Source organism: Schistocerca gregaria, chromosome 9, assembly GCF_023897955.1.
Source record: "Schistocerca gregaria isolate iqSchGreg1 chromosome 9, iqSchGreg1.2, whole genome shotgun sequence".
Classification (NCBI taxonomy): Eukaryota; Metazoa; Arthropoda; class Insecta; order Orthoptera; family Acrididae; genus Schistocerca; species Schistocerca gregaria.
In genome coordinates this window covers 214566898-214588821 of record NC_064928.1, presented here as the reverse complement: position 1 = coordinate 214588821, position 21924 = coordinate 214566898, and the positions used below count along the sequence as shown (strand labels likewise).

The window sequence follows — 21924 nt, the reverse complement described above, 5'->3', positions numbered from 1 at the left end:
AAAGGGAAGCAGTGGTCGGGAAGGGAGTAAGACAGGGTTGTAGCCCCTCCCCGATGCTATTCAATCTGTATTTTGAGCAAGCAGTAAAGGAAACAAAAGGTAGGTATTAAAATCCAGGGAGAAGAAATAAAAACTTTGAGGTTCGCCGATGACATTGTAATTCTGTCAGGGACAGCGAAGGACTTGGAAGAGCAGTTGAACGGAATGGACAGTGTCTTGAAAGGAGGGTATAAGATGAACATCAAGAAAAGCAAAACGAGGATAATGGAATGTAGTCGAACTAAGTCGGGTGATGCTGAGGGAATTAGATTAGGAAATGAGACACTTAAATTAGAAAAGGAGTTTTGTTATTTGGGGAGCAAAATAACTGATGATGGACGAAGTAGAGAGGATATAAAATGTAGTCTGGCAATGGCAAGGAAAGCGTTTCTGAAGAAGAGAAATTTGTTAACATCGAGTATAGATTTAAATGTCAGGAAGTCGTTTCTGAAAGTATTTGTATGGAGTGTAGCCATGTATGGAAGTGAAACATGGACAATAAATAGTTTGGACAAGAAGAGAATAGAAGCTTTCGAAATGTGGTGCTACAGAAGAATGCTGAAGATTAGATGGGTTGATCACGTATCTAATGAGGAGGTATTGAATAGGATTGGGGAGAAGTTTGTAGCACAACTTGACTAGAAGAAGGGATCGATTGGTAGGACATGTCCTGAGGCATCAAGGGATCACAAATTTAGCATTGGAGGGCAGCGTGGAAGGTAAAAATCGTAGAGGGAGACCAAGAGATGAATACACTAAGCAGATTCAGAAGGATGTAGGTTGCAGTAGGGATGGGCTATGATCGCGCTCGAGAAGTTGACAGTGCTGCGCTCTCTGAGAAATTGCGTAAACCTTCAGTACGCGAAGCACTGAGGCGCAGCGGTCGTACTCGTCGTACGTACGTGCTCGGAAAACTTTGAAATTCTATGATTGATATCAACTGTACTACCGTTATTAATGTGTACTGAAGTATTAGTATACCTCATGAGACAAAAATCATAGAATTGTTGTTTAAAATAAAGCACAGAATACGCATAAAACAGCTTTATTCTTACAAAATAAATTACCTTGTACGTTCTGCATGTATGTATGCATGCATGCATGCTTAAACTTAAAAGAGAAATGCTATAGCCTGTTATATACAGAAACTGCGTACGTGCGTTTACTTACTGAAGAAATAAAGGAAACAAAAGTTGCATAGCAGAAGACATTTTTACATCCCATTGCTACACTGCCGTCGTTTTTTGTTTAGAAATGTGATTTTATTAACCAATTTGCCGTTTAGTCTGCTTCTTTGTTTATAAGTAGACCTGTTTTCGAAAATATTCTTTCACTGGGAAGAAGTTACAGGTATTGCAAGATATTTTTTTGCCACGACAGCTAGACGTGGGTAACTTTTTTTTTTTTTTTTTTTTTTTTTTTTTTTTTTTTTTTTTCCAGTAGTGTAAAGGATTATCCGTGCGTTGTAGGTACGGTTCTTACAAATATCGTGGTACCTCCAGGTCTATGCTATCGCAACTGCTTTTCATTAGATTTGTATTGGAAAACTCTTCATCGAAAGAAGCCCATAAGGAACTATTGGCGTTTTGTACGAAATTGTACTCGTGGCTAGTGTCGTTAGCAGCCGAATGAATAGATCGTACGGTCTCTACCACGTTTGTGCACTCTGCAATTAGGCTTGCAACGGCATGTTTTGAATGAATGGGATTCGTAAATGGTAACGTTTTTAATCTTGGGTCAAGAACTGTGGCAACGGCCGGGCTATTAGTGAGTTGTGCATATGTTGTAGCTCTTGCGCTGTCGTGGTATCCCACTTCCCATTGCATACGGCTATGATTAGCTGTCTGATTATTGGAATAGCTTTTGAAAGAGAGGTATAGTTTTCAGTTGAGATTTCACTTGTTACCACTTCAAATGGCTCTAGTACACATAAACATTCGCTCAAAATTCGCCACTCGTCAGCTGTGAGGTTCACTACACCTGAATACAAAGTTGATAAACAGGCTGCACTGCATTCCTTTTGCTCCGCTAGACGTTGTAGCATATAAAACGTACTGTTCCATCGGGTTTCGGTTTCCTGAATCCATTTATAAACAGGTTTTTTCATTAGATCCTGGATAGCATGGAGTTTTTCATTAGCATTGCAACTTGTTTGATAATAGCTAACAATTTTCTGGTCTTTTCCCGCCATATGCAGAGATCACTGTTGCTGTTCAAAGAACTTTTCACAACTAAATTGATGGTGTGTGCTAAACAACGCACATGTTGCATATATATGTTGCCACTGTGAATAAGTTGTACGGCTGCCGTCATGTTACCGGTACTGGCGTTGTTAGTTGTGATGCCTACAACTTTGTTTCCAATGTTCCATTTTGAAATCACGTTATCTAACGCCTCACTAATATTTAGCGCTGTATGCTTTTCCGGGAAACGGAATGTCTCGAGAGCTAAAGTTTTCAGGTACCAATTAGTGTTAATGAAATGACCAGTTACAGCAATATATACCTCACTATTGAGTGAGGTTCAAATATAGGTCGTTAAAGAAACACAAGTAGAGTCTTCCACGGCCAAGTTTACAGCCTCTTTCTGTTTATGGTAATCGTCCTCAATCATGAAGCGCAACTTTTTTCGATTTGGTATCGAGTATTGTGGATCCAACAGTGAAACAAAACGTCGAAAACCAGTGTCCTCGACGATTGAAAGCGGTTGAAAATCATCTGTTATGGCCACTAGTGCTTCATGTAGCTGTTGTTTACTTACCTCTATGAAGAGAAACGTAAGATTTAGATCAGTGCCTCTGCGAGGGGATACGTTATGCTCGAAACTAGTCCAATAAAATTATATATCGCATCGTGCAAAAGCCAGTATAGTTAAGGTTTGATTTTGGGGTTTGTTGTATGTTATCGGAGTACGATTAAAAAAACAATCTTCTTTAAGCGTGGCGGACCGCTTCGGATACAATCCGAACTTTTGCACGGAATTCACTTTTTGTACCATACGTACCTGGATGTTTTGTCTGCCTGCACTATTGGAAGAATGAGCCTCTCTATCCACGGACGTCGCTATTTTATTGCTAGATAAATTGTGCACTTTAAGATGTCTAATCATGCACGTTGTATTTTTTGATACATTACGGAGATTTTTACGACAAATGTTGCAAGTAACGTTATCTCCATCCTCCGTAAAGTATTGCCAGTACCATGACGTTCGTTTTCGAGTGTCCATATTGATTTGAATAACAACTTCACTCGAATGAAACCTGAGACGTACTAGTTACGAGCACAGCGAGCGTGTTTGTCTAGCGGCGGCATTCAATTCAGAAAACAGCGGCGCGCCGTATGTTGTCGCAGCCAACTGGCGCGCAGCGGCACACGCCGCAGAGCCGTTTCTCGTGAGCTTCTCGAGAATTGCTTGAGAACTAGAGGCTCGAGAAATTCTCGGTGCGCGCGAGTCGCCGCGCCGCGCCTCGCCATCCCATCACTGGGTTGCAGTAGGTACTGGGAGATGAAGGAGCTTGCACAGGATAGATTAGCATGGAGAGCTGTATCAAACCAGTCTCAGGACTGAAGACAACATAATTTTAGGACATATTGTAACATTCCGCTTGTTAATGTAATCAAATAAATATCAGTGCCCTAGAAAAATGGCTTCAGCACAATGACTTCTATTCAATTAAAGAATTCTTTGAAACTAATATTTAAAAAAATATTTAGTAGAAGTAATAAATAAAAAAGCTAATTCGTAATAACGGGAATGGAGTTTACTTGATCATTGAAATATTTGAGGCCATGCTGTACAGCAATGCCACTGAATTTTTCATGTGAAAACTCTTAAACCTTTTAAAATAAAAATAAAAACATCATTAACATTCTCCATCTTTGTTTTTCATGTGTACATAATTATTTCGCAACATAGTCACCCTGGTGACAAACACGTTTCTCAAAATGAGTGACCACTTTGTTGATACCAGCACTGCAGAATGTTTTTTTGTTGATGGAGCCACAGTCTCACTTTTGCTTGCACTGCTTCATCACTATCAAACTTATTGGAATTAGCACAGCTGAACAAGTATTAAGGAGAAAAAAAGGACATTTTACTAATAACTATATTTGCAGATTCAAGAACAAAAAAAATTACGGCGAACACAACAGAATAATTAGCGCACACAAAGAGTGTTAGACAATGCCAAAGAGGTCTATTTTACACAGTGCACATTGCGCCGTCTCACATGAAATATATTGTTCACACAATTCGAACACCCCTCCTTGAACTTATATTTTGTGTTGCTTCCACAAGCTAAACCAAATAAATAGTCCCACAATCTTCAAACTTCTCCCTTTCCAAGGGTTTGGTCAGAAGGTCAGCTAACATGTCTTCTCTGCGCAGATAGTCCACGGCAATGTCCTGTCGCTCTATGTGGTCACGAATGAAATGGTGCCGTATATCAATATGCTTTGTCCTAGCACTAGTAACATCATTTTTAGCTAGATTTATGGCTTCCTTATTGTCACAGAAAATGGTTGGAGGTTCCTCAATTAAATTGGGTTCTATTTCACTTATTAATGTTCGTAGCCATAATGCTTCCTGTGTGGTGTGAGATACTGCCATATACTTGGCCTCTACGGTGCTCAATGCAACAGTTTTTTGCTTTTGACAGGACCATGATGTGAGGCCCCCATTAATTTAAAACAGCAGCAAGTGGTGGAGTATCTGTCTCCCAATTCACTCCCCCAGTCCGCATCGCTATATCCCTCTAGTTTTGCATTACCATCTTTATGGTGCTTTAACTCATAGTTTGAGATTCCTCTTAGGTATCGGAATATCCTCTTTACAGCTTTCCAGTGCTTTTCCTTTGGGTCTATGCAATATCTGCTCACTGCATTGGTGGCAAAAGCAATGTCGGGCCGTGATGTTTGAGACAAATATAAGACTCCCTACTGCTTCTAAATAAGGAATATTCTTGTCACATTCCACATCAGTCTCATTTACACTTAACTTCACTCCTACTTCCATTGGAGTACTTGTGGGTTTGCAATCACTCATGCCAAATTTTTTTAATATTTTTTCCGTGTATGATGATTGACTTATGCTCAATTCTTGTCTTTCTTCATTCTTAGTAATCTGCATACCTAAATAACGTTTGACTTCTCCCAAATCATGCACCTTAAACTTGGTTTGCAGCTGTTTCTTGTTCTCATTTGGACTTCACTTTCAGTCAGGATAAAGAAATCGTCCACCCATATCGCCATTATTATTATTTCTTCTTTTCTCCCTTTATAGTAAATGCTGGGATCTGCCTTTGATTGCTTCATATTCATATTTATTAGAGTTTCATGTAGACATCGATTCCAGCAACGTCCACTTTGCTTAAGTCCATAAATACTTTTTCTCAAACGCCAAATATTTTTACTTTCTGATCTGGTTTTTATGGCTTCCCTTGGTGGAATGACATATATCTCTTCCTCCAATTTCCAATTTAAATATGCCGTTTTAACATCCATATGATGAATTATTGAATTTCGTTTTACTGCCAAGGCTAAAAGCTATCTCAATGATGCATACTTGACTACAGGTGAAAAAGTTTCTTCGTAATCTACCCCTTATTTTTGTGAATATCCTTTTACCACAAGTCTTGCTTTGTATTTTGATGATGAGCTTTCAGGGTTCTTCAAATTGAATACCGATCTTGCCTGCAGTGGTTTCTTATCTCCTGGCTTATCTACCCATTCACAGGTTTCGTTCTGATATAATGATTCTAATTCTCTCTTCATCGCTTCTTTCCGTTCTTGAGAGTTTGGGCCACTCATTGCTTCTTCTGCTGTTCTTGGCTTATCATTAAAAGACTGTGCTGTATACATCTCAAAATCCGGATATTCCTTCGGTTTTGGTACACGAGAAGAACGCCTTACATTGTTTTCATCCTCTAACTCATTGTCATCATAAATTGTATCCATTTGTACTTGGCTGTCGTCTTCCTCTTCTTCACTTTCTATTTCCTCATACAAGGTTTCACCCTCTGAACTAGGTGCAGTTGACTTAGTGGTTTTGCTCTCTTTAGAGTCCTTTCTATTTTCAAAGAATATTACATCTCTACTTGTGACAATCTTTTTAGTCAATGGATCGATTAATCTGTAGCCCTTTGAATTTTCACAATAGCCTACAAAAATATACTTTTTAGCTTTTGGATCCCATTTTCCTCTTAGCTGTTTTGGAATATGTGCCATTGCATCACACCCAAACACAGGTTTCTTTCTTACCCATGTCTCATAAGGGGTTCTATTCTTTAATGCTTTTGTAGGTGATCTATTGTTCAAATATACAGCTGTTGACACTACCTCTGCCCAAAAACCTTTGGATAATTCAGCATCAGTCATCATGCTCCTTGCTTTCTCAACAATGGTCCTATTAGCCCTCTCAACAACCCCATTTTGAGATGGGCTGTACCTTATGGTAGTTTGATACCTGATTCCCTTTACTGCCAGAAGCTTCTTCAATTTCTGGTTAATATATTCTCTCCCATTATCAGACCTGACGGTCTTGATCTTCTTTCCCGTCCACCTTTCAACCATATTGCAATATTCCTCAAAGATATCACTCACTTGGTCTTTAGAACTAAGAAAATAAACATGAGTATATCGTGAGTAATCATCAATAAACGTAAGAAAATAATTACTCCCACCTGTGGATTGATCTGTAAGACTTCTGTGGATTTACTCTTACTAGTCTTGAAGGGTAACCTTGCTTGTTTTCCCTTTATACATGTCTCACAAGGATCCTTGGACACACTAAAATTCTGTATTCCCTTTACCATATCCTTTATTATAGACATACTCTTTCAACTTAGATGTCCAAGCCACCGGTGCCATAAAAAACCTTCTGCTGAATATACTGAATCACTAACATTTTTATGTTTACTGTCAATGGTATCCAACTTAAAAATACCCCTTTCGTTACTTGCTGTAGCTATAACGTCACCACTTTCACTGATTACTCTTGCACCCTGCATGTCAAAAGTGACTGTATTTCCTTTCTTGACAACTTCCCCTACAGACAGCAGGTTAGTTGCCACATTTTTCACATAATGAACATTGTGTGCCGTAACCATATCTGATTCACCATTTACACTTACATGTAGATCTAGTTTCCCAGCCAGGTGACACTGGAGCTTGTTGCCATTAACAGTAGATATTCCCATATGAGTCTTATCTTTGATGTCATAAAGAAGTGATTTATCTTTAACAATATGCACAGATGCATCTGAGTCTAAAATCCATTCCACATCACGATTACTCATCCCACCAAAAGTATAAAGGCATGAAAGTGCCTTACCTTTGTTATTGGTCCTTCTCTCTGGGCTATCAGTAACATACCTCTTTTGCTGAGTGTCTCATCTTGGGCTTACTTTTTCTTTGCACTGAGGTGCATATGTCCCATCTTCTGGCATTTATAGCACCTGACCAATTTCTTCTTTTTGTTTTTTGAGTAGAGAGCAGATGCACCTTCCTTCTCCAATGTACAACAGCTTGCACACTCTTTACGTCCAGCAGGATTTTCACCTTAACACTGTCGCCTGTGATTGGTATACCTGAGCTTTCAAGTTCCATAATCATAGGTGCATACCTTTCGGGCAGTCCTGCCAACAGCAATGATCCTATCCATTCGTCAGCGATCTCGAATCTGATTTTTCCCAGTTGGTTTGACGTGGTTATTATTTAGTTAATGTATTCGTCTACACTCATACATTTGTCCAGACGAGTGGTAATTAACTCGCGTAATAATCCTACTTTTCTCGTAAGACCACCATCCTCGAATGCACTTTGTAAATTGTCCCAGACTTCTTTCGCTGTAGCAACTTTTTCAACGTGAACATAATTCACCGAATCAATCAGTAATATCAATTTTGATTTTGCTTTCCTATCCTTGCATGAATAATTCTGATCTGTGTATTTCATTGTCCCATCTACCACGTCCCATAGGTCATCTAAACGTAAATACCCTTCTACGGCGAACTTCCAGGTTGCGTAGTTTTCGCGACCTATAAGTCTTTCAATCTGTGGAATTTGTGCCGCACACATTCTTAACGGTAACTTGCTTTTTACTGCTGTAAAGAATACCGAAAAATAATGCGGGGGAGGGGGGGGGGGGGAATTGCGATCGTCTTGTAAGGATAACCCGCACTTCACGTAAATTGGAACTTTTCCAATACTTTCTCCCAACTATTTTATTGATATATTTATTCCATCTGCTGTCTGGGCCCATAACCTATTGGAATTTGCGCAGTTGAATAAGTATTAAGGAGAAAAAAGGACATTTTACTAATAACTACATTTGTACATTCAAGAACAAAAAAAATTTACAGCGAACACAACAGAATAATTAGCACACACAAAGAGTGTTAGACAATGCCAAAGAGGTCTATTTTATGCAGTGCACTTTGTGCCGTCACACACAAAATATATTGTTCTCACAATATCAACAAAAATGAAGTTGACGAAGGTGTTCTTTAATTTTTGGAAAGAGATGAAAATCAGATCGGGCCAGTATGGGAATGTGTCGAGGATGATCGATGATAATGAGTGCTAATCATCAGAGTGTTGCAGACATTGTAGTTATTGTGTGTGATCTGGTATTTTCATGCTGAAGGAGAGCATACTCAACATGTGGATGAACTCTTCGGTTACAATGTTTCTCATGCACTGACACAGTTACATTTAAAATAAGTAGCAGAATTGACACACAAAGTACCAAGGTGGCATCAAATTGAAAGGCTGCAGCCACACAACAACCATTTATATATACCTTGAAACAGTGCAGAACCAGTAATAGAATATTTATGCTGTTTATAGTTAAATAACAGCTACAGAAACATAGCTGTTTCCATGGAAACTAACTCATTGTAACTTGATGTTGTTTCAGTTTATCACACTGTAGTGTTTTTGTGTATACTGTACTACTGTGTTGTTTGTCAACTTCTGTGACCTGGCATTGAGGTCTTTCTACTCCTGATGAACAAGAGTCTGTTACACATTTAGAGAACAATCTTAGACATGCAAATAAAGTAGCAACCTCTCAGAATCACGAAAGCTTACTAATATGTGTACTGGGTTACATGTCTCTTTTTTTCCAATATTCAGGATGTGATAAATGTAAATCACTTCATTATCATGCTGAAGAGTTCACAGCCAAAGGGATGAACAGTAACATTTACTGAATCAGTGCAGAAGTGCCTTAAAGCAACATCTGGGTAAATATTTTATAATGTCACTGAAGGACACAGATCATTTGAAGTTGTCTTGTGCAGTCACTCTTGGAAATGCTTACTGATGTATGAAGTTTCTACAAATCATTCAGAACAATAGTTATTTAGCATATGATACAGGTTTGATTAAGTCAGCATTCCAATATTGTGACTAATATAATGACACTAAAAGTGCTAACAGGAATTTATATGCCACAGAAGAGAGAAACAAAAAAGTGGCCTCAGTTTTGTAGGTTCGTTGGCTAAAATCTAGGACAGGAGAAGTGCTAGCCAGCACTCTTTTCCTATATGCCACATAGGCTGGCAAACATAGTGAGGTGACTGAGTGCCATAATTGAAACCATTCTCCAGATTCTTCACAGATTATTTGTGGTTCCATTGGTTCATGAAAAGTTGGTACAATTTCCAGTACCACAGCATCTACAGTTTCCCCTACACTGTCTTTGGAATGAAGGCTGTAGTGATGCATTCATCAGACTGGGCACAGCCAACAAATCGAAGTCGTGAGAAAAAACTGCGTGAATCACTAAAAAGTTTCAGTAGTGTGTTTGCCTGTATGTCAAGTGACATACTGCTATTGCAAATAATTTGACAACTTTTGGGATTATGCCACAGTTTTCCTTAGCACATTGAGCAACGTCTGGTTATATTTGCAGCCGGATTTTACACAGTAGCTGCTCTCTCATGGACATTTTGTTCTTGCAAGATATCATAAGAAATGCTCTGCAAAATGCTCAACTATCATCTCTTGCTCAGTTCTACACTCATGCAAAAATCATGGTTAGAGCAAAGTGCACAAGATGGAAAACAATGTCTGTATTTTGAAAATTACTCAATTGCATGTAAATGTGAAGATTTGCAAGTGCCACAACTGTGTCTGTGACATTTCCCCTCTCAGTTACAACAATGTCTTTTTATAACAGTTACATACACCCACAGTTCCAGCCAGGCACTTCCAATGTGTATAGCACAGACACCAATGCACATAAGAGTGAAATGCAAATAATAAGATGGTCAGTTGTACGCCAACTGTGACTAGATTGTAGGAAAATGAGAAGACTGGGTAAAAGATGACTCAAAAGCTATTGAATGAAGTGAGCTGATGGTTTAACGTCCAGTTGACAGTGAGGTCATTAGAGATAGGACACACGCCCTGACTAATTCAAGAAAGGGGATATCAGCCATGCCCTTTCTGAGGAAACATCCTGGAATTTGTCTGGAGTTATTTAGGGAAATTGCAGAAAATCTGAATCAAGATGCCCAGATGCTGATTTGACTCATCATCCTTCTTAGTGTGAGTCCAGTGTGTTAACCACTGTGCCATCTCATTTGGTCTAAAACTGTTGAGTGGGGCTGACTGCCAATATTAAATGTGAAGAGCCTAACAGTTAGTTGTAAAACTCAAACTGTTGTGTGTTTTTTGAAGTGTTTACTAGTATCTTATCAAAACATCTAGCCTAATGGAGGACTATTGAAAGTGTTTATTGTAATGTAAAACAACAAGTAGGTAAGAATGGTACATATATTACATACATTTAAGAGCCAAGTTATCAAATGTTAAGTGGGAAAATTTTAGTGACTATGGCAACAATGACAGTGCCTTTAATATGTTTATTGATCCTCTCACAAACTTACCTAATACCCACAGGCAGCTGAAAGGGTCAAAACCGATTATACATTAAGCAAAGAGAATATATTATGCATCTTATCTGAAAATACTCAGATACACAATGACAAAAGCTGGTGATCCTGTAATGATGCAGAAATATAGAGCAATAAAAAAATATACAGGATATATCTACTGAAAAGTCTTACAACTAATGCAGAGCAACCTGGAAGGTAGTAAACACCATACCAGGGAAACACAGAACCACACAAGTAACTCCATTCTCACCGGGGGTACATAATAACTTAAACAACTATACAAGTAATGGAAAATCTGCTGCCTCAAGAACATATGACAATAATTCTGAAGGTACTTCAGACAACATAGGCTTACCTGATTTGAGACACACTAGTTTCATGAAATTACAATGATATTCAGACCTTTAGCTGTTTACAGATGTTAATAAATATCAATGACAACAGCTGAAAAAGTGTGCCCCGACCGGGACTCGAACCCAGGATATCCTGCTTACTTGGCTGATGCTGTATCCTTCTGAGCCACCGAGGAAACAGAAGATAGTGCAAATGCAGGGACTTATCTCTGCCACACCCCTCGTGAGACCCACATTCCCAACTTAATGTCCACGCACTATACTCAATACCCACGGCAGTCAATCTACCGATTCTCGTAAGAGTTCGGGCAATGTGAATGCATCCGGAATGGAGAAGATCACTGGCCGGTAAGCCTTATCTATACGAAGATGGTATCTGTTCTTTTGGTCATGTCCGAAAGAACAGATACCATCTTCATACACTAGTTTCAGGTGGGCTCAGATTAGTTGCCAGATTGTACACCACATTTTATCCAGATTAGAGAGTGGGAATTCATCAGTGTCCTAGCCCACAGCCCTGATTAAGCCCCAGGAGCAGACCACATCCTAAAACAAATGCCCAATTAACTGTCTGTGGACTGTCTGCGCCGTATCCTTTCCGTCTTTAACTGTATCTGGAGCAAGGGCCTGTTCCAGTGGAAATGGGGGGAAAACGTCATTGCCCCAGTACTGAAACCGAGTAAGCAAATTCCAGACATGGACAGTTATCGCTTAGTTAGGCTCAACATTGTTCTCTGGAAGTTGCTTGAATGCATGGTGAGCCAGTACCTGTGTTGGCTCCTTGAGTCTCAAAGTGTTCAGGCTCTGTCCCAGAATGGTTTTCATAAAGGCCGTTCCACTACTGATAATCTGATTTACCTGGAGTCTGCCATCCGATCAGCTTTTGCCCATCGTCAGCAACTTGTAGCAGTCTTCTTTCGCGTAAAACAGCTTGCGACACCACATCCACGCACAAATGGAGTCTCCAGAGTCCGCTCCCGATTGTTATCCAGGAATTCTTGTCTCCTCGTATTTTCCGGTTGAAATTAGTGCCTCCCACAATTCTCCCCATATCCAAGAGACTGGTATCTTGCAGAGCTCTGTACTGAGTGTCCCTCTTTGTAGCAACCACCAATGGTCTAGCAGCAGTTGTGGAGTCCTCAGTATCACCCTTCTTGTATGCTGATGACTTTTGCCTCTATTATTGCTCTTTTAGTAAGGCGTTGCCTAACATTAGCTCCAAGTCATCATACGAAAGGCACAGGCATGGGCCCTCACCCATGGCTTAAGGTTTTCCGCTGCCAAGACTCGTGCCATGTGTTTATGCCAACGCCATACCATTCACCCACAATCAGAACTTTACCTTGACAACCAACTACTCAATGTGGTGGACACTTATCCTCTTACCACTTTTTAGGACTGGTCTTCGATGCTCTAAGCACTATGGGACTTAATAGCTGAGGTCATCAGTCCCCTAGACTTTGAACTACTTAAACCTAACTAAACTAGGGACATCACACACATCCATGCCCGAGGCAGGATTTGAACCTGCGACTGTAGCAGCAGCAGCGCGGTTCCAGATTGAAGCGCCTAGAACGGCTCGGCCACAGCTGCGAGCGATTATGATTGTAATCCACCTCCTGGTCCCAAGTTGTTTCGTCTACCACCTCTCATCTGCATGGTGCATCCTTCAGCAACAGCCTCGTCTTTACCTATTACAAGGTCCAAAAGTCTTGGTTCATCTTGAGGCCCTCCGCCACCAATTTTTGTCCGTCCTTGGTGCATCCTAGGTTTGAGAAGTAGTCTATACTGTTGGCTTGATGGTTACTGGTCATTTAGGCTTTGCTTATTCTCACACTGCACTTATTGAATTGCACTCCCTACCAGATCATTCTAGTGTTTCACAGCGGAGTTGATAGCCATCTCTTGTGCTTTTGAGTATATCAAATCCTGCACTGGTGAGTGAATAGTTGCTGGCGGGAGACTCAGGACCAGACACTATCTCATAAGCTATGATGAGATTATCAAGCAGCACACGCTAACTGCAAAGAAAATCAAGTGTTTTTCAGTTTGTTGCTTCTATACTTGATTAGGTTCCGTGATTGAACAGCTGGTGTTGGGTTGAGGGCTCATCCATGACTAAACAGACTGTCATTTTAATGTGGATTTCATACGTCTGCCTGACATCATGGGGCTAATCACTGCACACTGGTCCGCAGTTATGTATTTTCGAGAGTGATCTATTGACATAAATATCACTCCCGTCCCAGGGAGAATCACTAAGTAATTAAGTCTATGATTGTATAAATTAATTTATAATTTGAGAATGAAAAATATAAAACAGATTCAAAGTTTTGAAAAACTATAATGAATCACAATTATAGTGGAATGGTATGGCTCTGCAGAGATGATAGCTGACTTTTTTTTTAATTAAAAAAAATTGCTTATTTCCCAAATTGATTGTGGTCTGCGAGAACTTTCCAGTTTTTGGAAATCTTGGAAGGAGGATGATGTGCAATATTCAATGGCTTTACGGCCATCATATTCGGCTACAAAAAGCTCTTCTTAGAGCAGCTGAGAAAGCAGCAGTGGCAAAATGACGTAATGTGGTGTGGGGTACCGATGACAGATGGTTTGTTCGGTGTGGGTATTGTGAGAAAAATCGCCTACACTGGGATTCTTCTCCACAATTGGCTGCTGAGTTAGGAGGTTCTGCGCCAAAATGATAATCTTCTGTTATTAATATTAGAAGAATTGAACTGTGTATTTATTTGCATTTAATGTTAAAGCATCTCTCAGTAGCAGGCTCTCATTCCATTATTTCAAAAGTGTTAATTATCAGCAGAATAGTGAACAGCTGCTAAACGAAAAGGAAGACGAAGCACTTCAGGGATCTTCGGATCGTGCCTGACTTGAATAACGAGCGAAATAGTTCGATTGAAAGATCAGAGCTGGTTCGTCAGTGTCGGAAGACAGACATGTTGTCTGAATTTGTCGACATTGGTTAAGAACTTAATTAGCAGTCTATGGTTATTTGGACACATACTTAATAGTAATTAAGCAAATACGCAGTTCACCGTTTCGTCTATTCTTTTATGAACATGTGAAGAATGCAAATTATTTGTGATTCATAAAGTCTCGTATTCTCCTAATAAAAAGCGAGTGGCATTAATACAAAATTTAATTATTTATAGAATATCAGTTTCACAAGATAACGGATTCACAACTACGAGTTGTTTTCTGCGCAGGGGACACCAGTTATAAAAGACCGCAAGTTGGTGAACATTAATTAGACCTTATACATGTAACTCAGGGTGGTGGAAGCAAATAGGCACCTCTTGTGTACTTCAGTGTTAGTACAAATGAGAATAGGGACACGTCATCTGTGGTAACAAAGAACAGGTATGAAGGAGAGAAATTTTCTTGTGAAGGGGTTTCTTATACACACATAGATCTCTCTCTCTCTCTCTCTCTCTCTCTCTCTCTCTCTCTCTCTCTCTCTCTCACACACACACACACACACACACACACACACACACACACACACAGCTTGCTGTAATTTTCATAAGCAGATGGAGCAACACTACTTTGACACATCTTCTTGAGTCGGTGGAGAGCAGGCAGCCGTAGAAAGCCAAGTCTTGAATAGTAGCATACTTGAAGATTTGAAACATCCGTGCGATCTCCTCCTTCGTCTTGACGCAGAAGATGGTCGAATAATCGAAGCCACATCACCATATCTTTATAGGGTACGCCAGGATAACCCCAGTGAATTCCATGGAAAAAATGTATTAATCATTTTGCCGTCCTCCGTATTTTAACACACTTCACATCCTTGAAAGACCTCGATGATTCAATGGTCACTGAGAATGTCTCTACTATACACATATCTTCTGTGAATGCAATACTTTTAAATATGAACTGTCTATGTTCATCATCATAGAAACCATGAAGTAAGGCAATAGGTTAATAAAAAAGTAGTGGCAGCTTTCTTGGCTGTTGTGACTATGGAACAGACATTATGATTCAATATTGATCATTTCAGCCATACATTCATCACAATACATCTTAATTGATGGTGGTCCAACAGTCTCCCATCAAGCATTTAAAAAAAAAAAAAAAAAAAAAAAAAAAAAAAAAAAAAAAAAAAAAAAAAAAAAAGAAAATGTTAAAATGGCTCTAAGCACTATGGGACCTAACATCTGAGGTCATCAGCCCCTAGACTTAGAACTACTAACTACATAACACACATCCATGCCCAAGGCACGATTTGAACCTGCGACCTGAGCAGCTGCACGGTTCCGGACTGAAGCGCCTAGAACTACTCGACCACAACGGCCGGCGGGCATTCGAGCCATAGTGGTTAAAGTAGGGCTCCTACTTTGAAAGGAGTGGTTCCCTCTTAAACATGTCAGATACCAAATTGAATCTGCACGATACATCACACAGTAATGATTTAAGTTGTGTGGGTAACGTATATTAATCAAGATCATTCAAGATGTGACTACTCATAAACAGTTTTATGTAAACATCCCAGAGCACATTATGCACATTTCTTTGTTTCACCCACTTAAACATGTTGTAAGGAGTACCATTCTCTTTCTCAGTGAATGCATAGTCCTCAAAGCTAATTTTTGTAACATACTGAGGAAGTAAGAGCTCTAGAATATTTTTTTCTGATGTGTGGGCACTGCTGTGTTCTTGAATAAAGCAGAATCGTGCACTCACTATTTTCCTTAGATAGCTTTGAAATAGCGATAACTAAAGCATGAAGCTCAATATCCACGACCACATTTTTGCACAATACACTCACTAACACTTCTCAAATGTCACTGCTAGATTTACGACACTACTACTGTTCCTCCTAGCCTGCAAAAACATCACCTTATTCACAGACATCATGCACACTTGATGTTGAATAAGTGAATGATGATGGAGTCGTAGTGGTTCTTCAGATACATACAGTTGGTACACTGAAGGGACAAACAGAAATACATTGTTCGCTTGGAATAAAGCATGTTTTGCATTCAAGTCCCAAGGAGGTTTTTACATAATGTAATATTCCTTTTGAAAATTCAGCTTCCACTCGTATATTGTAGGATCCAAACACCCACGTTTAATATGAATCACTGAGTCACCAAAATCTTTGTATGACGCTCTAACAGGTTCTTTTTTTCCCGTAATAAATTCATTTCGCCAGCTGCAACAGATACGTCGTGGGGTGTTCCTCCTCCAAAGTGTTAAACAGGTAGTGAGAAGAACTTAAAATGTGCTTAGACTTGATACAGAACAGTTCCGGGATAACATTATGATGTCCAAAAATTTCGCTGCTCGATTGCTTGGCCCTTGAAAATTAACCCCGAATGGACGTACTCATCTACACTCCCGGAAATGGAAAAAAGAACACATTGACACCGGTGTGTCAGACCCACCATACTTGCTCCGGACACTGCGAGAGGGCTGTACAAGCAATGATCACACGCACGGCACAGCGGACACACCAGGAACCGCGGTGTTGGCCGTCGAATGGCGCTAGCTGCGCAGCATTTGTGCACCGCCGCCGTCAGTGTTGGCCAGTTTGCCGTGGCATACGGAGCTCCATCGCAGTCTTTAACACTGATAGCATGCCGCGACAGCGTGGACGTGAACCGTATATGCAGTTGACGGACTTTGAGCGACTGCGTATAGTGGGCATGCGGGAGGCCGGGTGGACGTACCGCCGAATTGCTCAACACAGGGGGCGTGAGGTCTCCACAGTACATCGATGTTGTCGCCAGTGGTCGGCGGAAGGTGCACGTGCCCGTCGACCTGGGACCGGACCGCAGCGACGCACGGATGCACGCCAAGACCGTAGGGGACCGCACCGCCACTTCCCAGCAAATTAGGGACACTATTGCTCCTGGGGTATCGGCGAGGACCATTTGCAACCGTCTCCATGAAGCTGGGCTACGGTCCCGCACACCGTTGGGCCGTCTTCCGCTCATGCCCCAACATCGTGCAGCCCGCCTCCAGTGGTGTCGCGACAGGCGTGAATGGAGGGACGAATGGAGACGTGTCGTCTTCAGCGATGAGAGTCGCTTCTGCCTTGGTGCCAATGATGGTCGTATGCGTGTTTGGCGCCGTGCAGGTGAGCGCCACAATCAGGACTGCATACGACCGAGGCACACAGGGCCAACACCCGGCATCATGGTGTGGGGAGCGATCTCCTACACTGGCCGTACACCTCTGGTGATCGTCGAGGGGACACTGAGTAGTGCACGGTACATCCAAACCGTCATCGAATCCATCGTTCTACCATTCCTAGACCAGCAAGGGAACTTGCTGTTCCAACAGGACAATGCACGTCCGCATGTATCCCGTGCCACCCAACGTGCTCTACAAGGTGTAAGTCAACTACCCTGGCCAGCAAGATCTCCGGATCTGTCCCCCATTGAGCATATTTGGGACTGGATGAAGCGTCGCCTCACGCGGTCTGAATGTCCAGCACGAACGCTGGTCCAACTGAGGCGCCAGGTGGAAATGGCATGGCAAGCCGTTCCACAGGACTACATCCAGCATCTCTACGATCGTCTCCATGGGAGAATAGCAGCCTGCATTGCTGCGAAAGGTGGATATACACTCTACTAGTGCCGACATTGTGCATGCTCTGTTACCCGTGTCTATGTGCCTGTGGTTCTGTCAGTGTGATCATGTGATGTATCTGACCCCAGGAATGTGTCAATAAAGTTTCCCCTTCCTGGGACAATGAATTCACGGTGTTCTGATTTCAATTTCCAGGAGTGTATTTTACACTCGCAGTGATGTCTTAGTCGAGAACTTTGTATGACCTGGGTGTAAACGTGGCATAAGGCTCAAATGCACAAAAACAAACTTGCAACTTTGCTGTCTGAATATATACAGGTATGACACCACTGTATTGGCTGGATTTACAAGTATCAAATATGCGAAATGGTTTCGAGGAAGTGGTGAAATCGAGAAAATAAAAGAAGCGAGGGCTTTTTTCAATTGTAATTACACCCTTTACTCCTTGACAAATAGATGATGACAGTGTATTGGGAGGTGGGGTTTGCTGCTGGTCAGTGAGAAACGACATCCAGCTGGAGTGACTGTGGAGATATCATTTTTTTGTTGATGCTATACATCTGTAAACAACGGTCGGAAATGTTATGCTGCTTGAATGTAAAGTTACTATGGCATGCGGTCCTATGTAAAATAATCGCTAAGCTGGTCTAAGTCTCTCATTAAGTACCTAGTTCACCAGTGTGATGTGGCAGTTGAAGTTAGCAACCACAAGGTCCACATGGAAGCCTAATTAGGTTTTACAAGGAGTTCTCTATATTACTGGTCCCTGACCTAGCTTGCATTTATCATGAATCCTTTGCCCAGTACAAAATCCCAAGTGACTGCAGGTTTTAGAATACCTGGCTCCTACACGAAACAATCGTTGAGTTCTGTCATCATTCAACTGCTGACTAAGATTGTGGAGTCATGCCTGCATGTTATGCTGCCTGTACTGCAGGAGAGTTGTCACTGTTTGGTTTATTTAGCATTAAGGCCAGGAGTGTCTTTAATTTCAGTCTTCTTCCCTTTCTGTTAAAGTTGTTTTCGAATTTCTGTGACTCTTCTGTCCATCCTAACACAATGATGATCAGATCATGATTCAACGAAAATATTACAAGTGCCATATAAAATTTTAATCACAATGTCGTGACAATGCTTTTTATGATACTTTCATGGAATGAAAAAAGTGGATACCCCTGTATCCACCTGAGCACATACTGTTCAACCCCAATGACATTACCCAGTGTTCCCAACATAATTCCTTTCTCAATGAACAAAATATGTGCTACTAAAATGGGGCAATTCTACAGTGTAAGGGAGTGTTCAAGAGTTTCCTATGTAGCTTTGTGAGTTTATTATGAGTTAGAGCTACTGTACACGCCACGTGTTGTCATGCAGGAAGAGGACATAGAGAATTGGCTGCTGGCATCATCAGTTGCCGTAGGCTGCCTTATCATCAACCAGCGGCTTGCAGTGTTAGTCCACACTCACTGTCCTTCGACCACACAGGTAATCAAACATATATACACCTTTTGAGTCCCAAAACAAAACTACAGAAACTAGCCTAGCAAAAAGTCAATACTTTCAATGCATTTGTCCACTTTTTTCCACTCCATACTCATCCTCTTGCTATCTGAAGTATAGCAGTGACCCATATATCATTGCAGGGCATGATATGGCCCAGAACAGCTTCTCTTTCTTCTTCTTCTTCTTCTTCTTCATAGTGATTCAGAAGTCATTGGCAAATATTTTTCTGTACAGCCTTTTGTGCCTCAGTGGGAAGCCGTGCAACCCACCTTGTCAATATTACTCCGTATTCAAATGTATCCAATAAAATGGTATGGGAACTTCCAAACCGTATCACCACTTGTGATAAAAGCTTTCTTGTTTGCATGAACTATGCTTAGAGTCCCTCCAAAATGGCACTTGATTTCACACCTTTGTTGGAGAGAAAACAAATAGTAATGAGTTTCCCAATAGACAGTGGGGCCTTCTGATCACTCATGGTGAGTGTCAAGTCATATGCATGGCTATCCCCCCCTCCTTTCTCTTGTAAGCAGTTCTGTACTGCACCAAGCTGTTCGTGTCACTATATGTGTCAGATGAACAAAGTTCAGGTTTATTTGAATGACACTCGCATATTAATTTAAAAATCCTTAAGAGTTTTCATATATAAAATTCGGAGGTATTACTTTTTGGCATGTCCTAGTACAAGCACAAATTTGTCTGTGCTTATACATAGTACCACTGGAGGTACCACATTTTTACAGAACAGGGGGGGCGGGCTATATATGAAGAAAAAAAACTGTAAGTCACATGACTTTCACGTTAACAAATTTTATGTTGAACAGCTATTTGAATGCTGTGCTGCAGTAGAGGATTGGGAAACACTTAAGATTAGGTTGTGTTAGAGAGTCTTTTTGTTCCAACTGATTCATTCATAGTGAAGAGATCTTCCAGGATGTAGAAGTGTAGAACACACAAAAGAACACAATAAAGATTTACAATGAAAAACAAATATGTTGATGTACATTCCACAGATCCCCAGTGCAATGATCATCACGAATCTACATCTACCTCTACATCCACACTCTGCAAATCATCATGAGGTGCATGGCAGAGGGTATGTCCCACTGTACCAGGTATTGGGGTTTCTTCCTCTTCCATTCATGTACAAAGCTTGGGAAGAATGACTGACTGAATGCCTCTGTGCATGCATTGATCATTCTAATCTTCGTGATTCCTATGTGAGAGATATTCAGAAGTCTTCCAGTTCAGTTTCTTGTGGGGGCGAAAAACGTATTTTCATTTATCAAATAATAAACACTAAATACAAAAATCATTCTACAAACACTTATTTACAGTGATCACATTACTGCACTGAATTTGTACAGGAATCAGATTGGACTAATCTCCGCATATTTGATATTTCTGATAACAAACTGACAACAGTTGTTTCTGCTAAGAAATTAATGAATGGAATAGGATGACTTTACCATCAATAAATTCGTCAGGTTCCTCTTAAACTGAACTTTATTACTGGTTCAACTTTTTTAGGCTACTGGCAAGTTATTGAAAATGTGTGTCCCATAATGGACACCCTTTTTGGACCAAAGTAAGTTTATTCTTATTTCTAGTACTGATTCCATGAATTGAGCCATTGGTTTGGAAAAAAAGATGTATTTTTAAGGGCAAATTTCACTAAGGAATAAATATAACATGAAGCAATAGTTAATATTTATAGTCCCTGAAGCAGGACTCTGCAGGATGTTCTTCAGTTTACACCACAAACGATTCTTATTACTTGTTTTTGGACCCAGAAAATTTTAACTTGGCTTGATGATTAAAAATGAACAAATAAATAAAAACCATACAACATTATGGAATCACAGTAAATAAATAAATAAAAACCACACAATATAATGGAATGTCAGTAAGCATAGCATCCCAGCTTTTTCATTTTTGTATCCCCTCTGCATGACACCATTCACATTACAAACAGAACTTTGTTTAGGCACTTAAGCAGTTCTGCGGTGTGCTGCTCCAGTTAAATTTATTATCAAGCTGTAATCTCACGAATCTAACACTGTCCATTTCTTCTGTTTGTTTGTGGTATCTTATACAATTACTGGTGGGAAACTTCTTACAATTTATGAACTGCACGTAGTATGTTTTTTTCGGAGTCAGAGACAAAGAAATCAGAACCATTTATTAATTTCCATGAAAATTTCATCAACTGATCTTTCAAAGACTACACTTGATTAGATATTTATTGCAATGTTCGTATAATCTGCAAACAAAACAATCTTGGTAGTGATAATGATGATGAAAGGTCATAGACGCACACAAAAAAAATGTAAAGGGCCTAAAATGCAACATTGTGAGAAACCACATGCAATTAGTTGCCACTTGGATGATGCCTGATGGCTTAATAATGTGTCTTTCCTAATGGCACACACTGTTTCTGGTCACAAATATAGGATCTCAACCATTTTGTAACATTTCCCTTTACACCGATTACATTCTGATTTACTTAACAATGGATATTGTGATCTACACAGTCAAATTTCTTTGAAAGAACATGAAATA

General features: G+C 40.3%; 1 long non-coding RNA gene across 1 annotated transcript in view; it reads right to left on the bottom strand.

The window, feature by feature from the left end:
* The window catches only part of LOC126291964 (uncharacterized), a 111861-nt gene that overhangs the window by 30659 nt on the left and 59278 nt on the right, over nucleotides 1–21924 (bottom strand). The gene's annotated exons all lie outside the window — the stretch shown is intronic.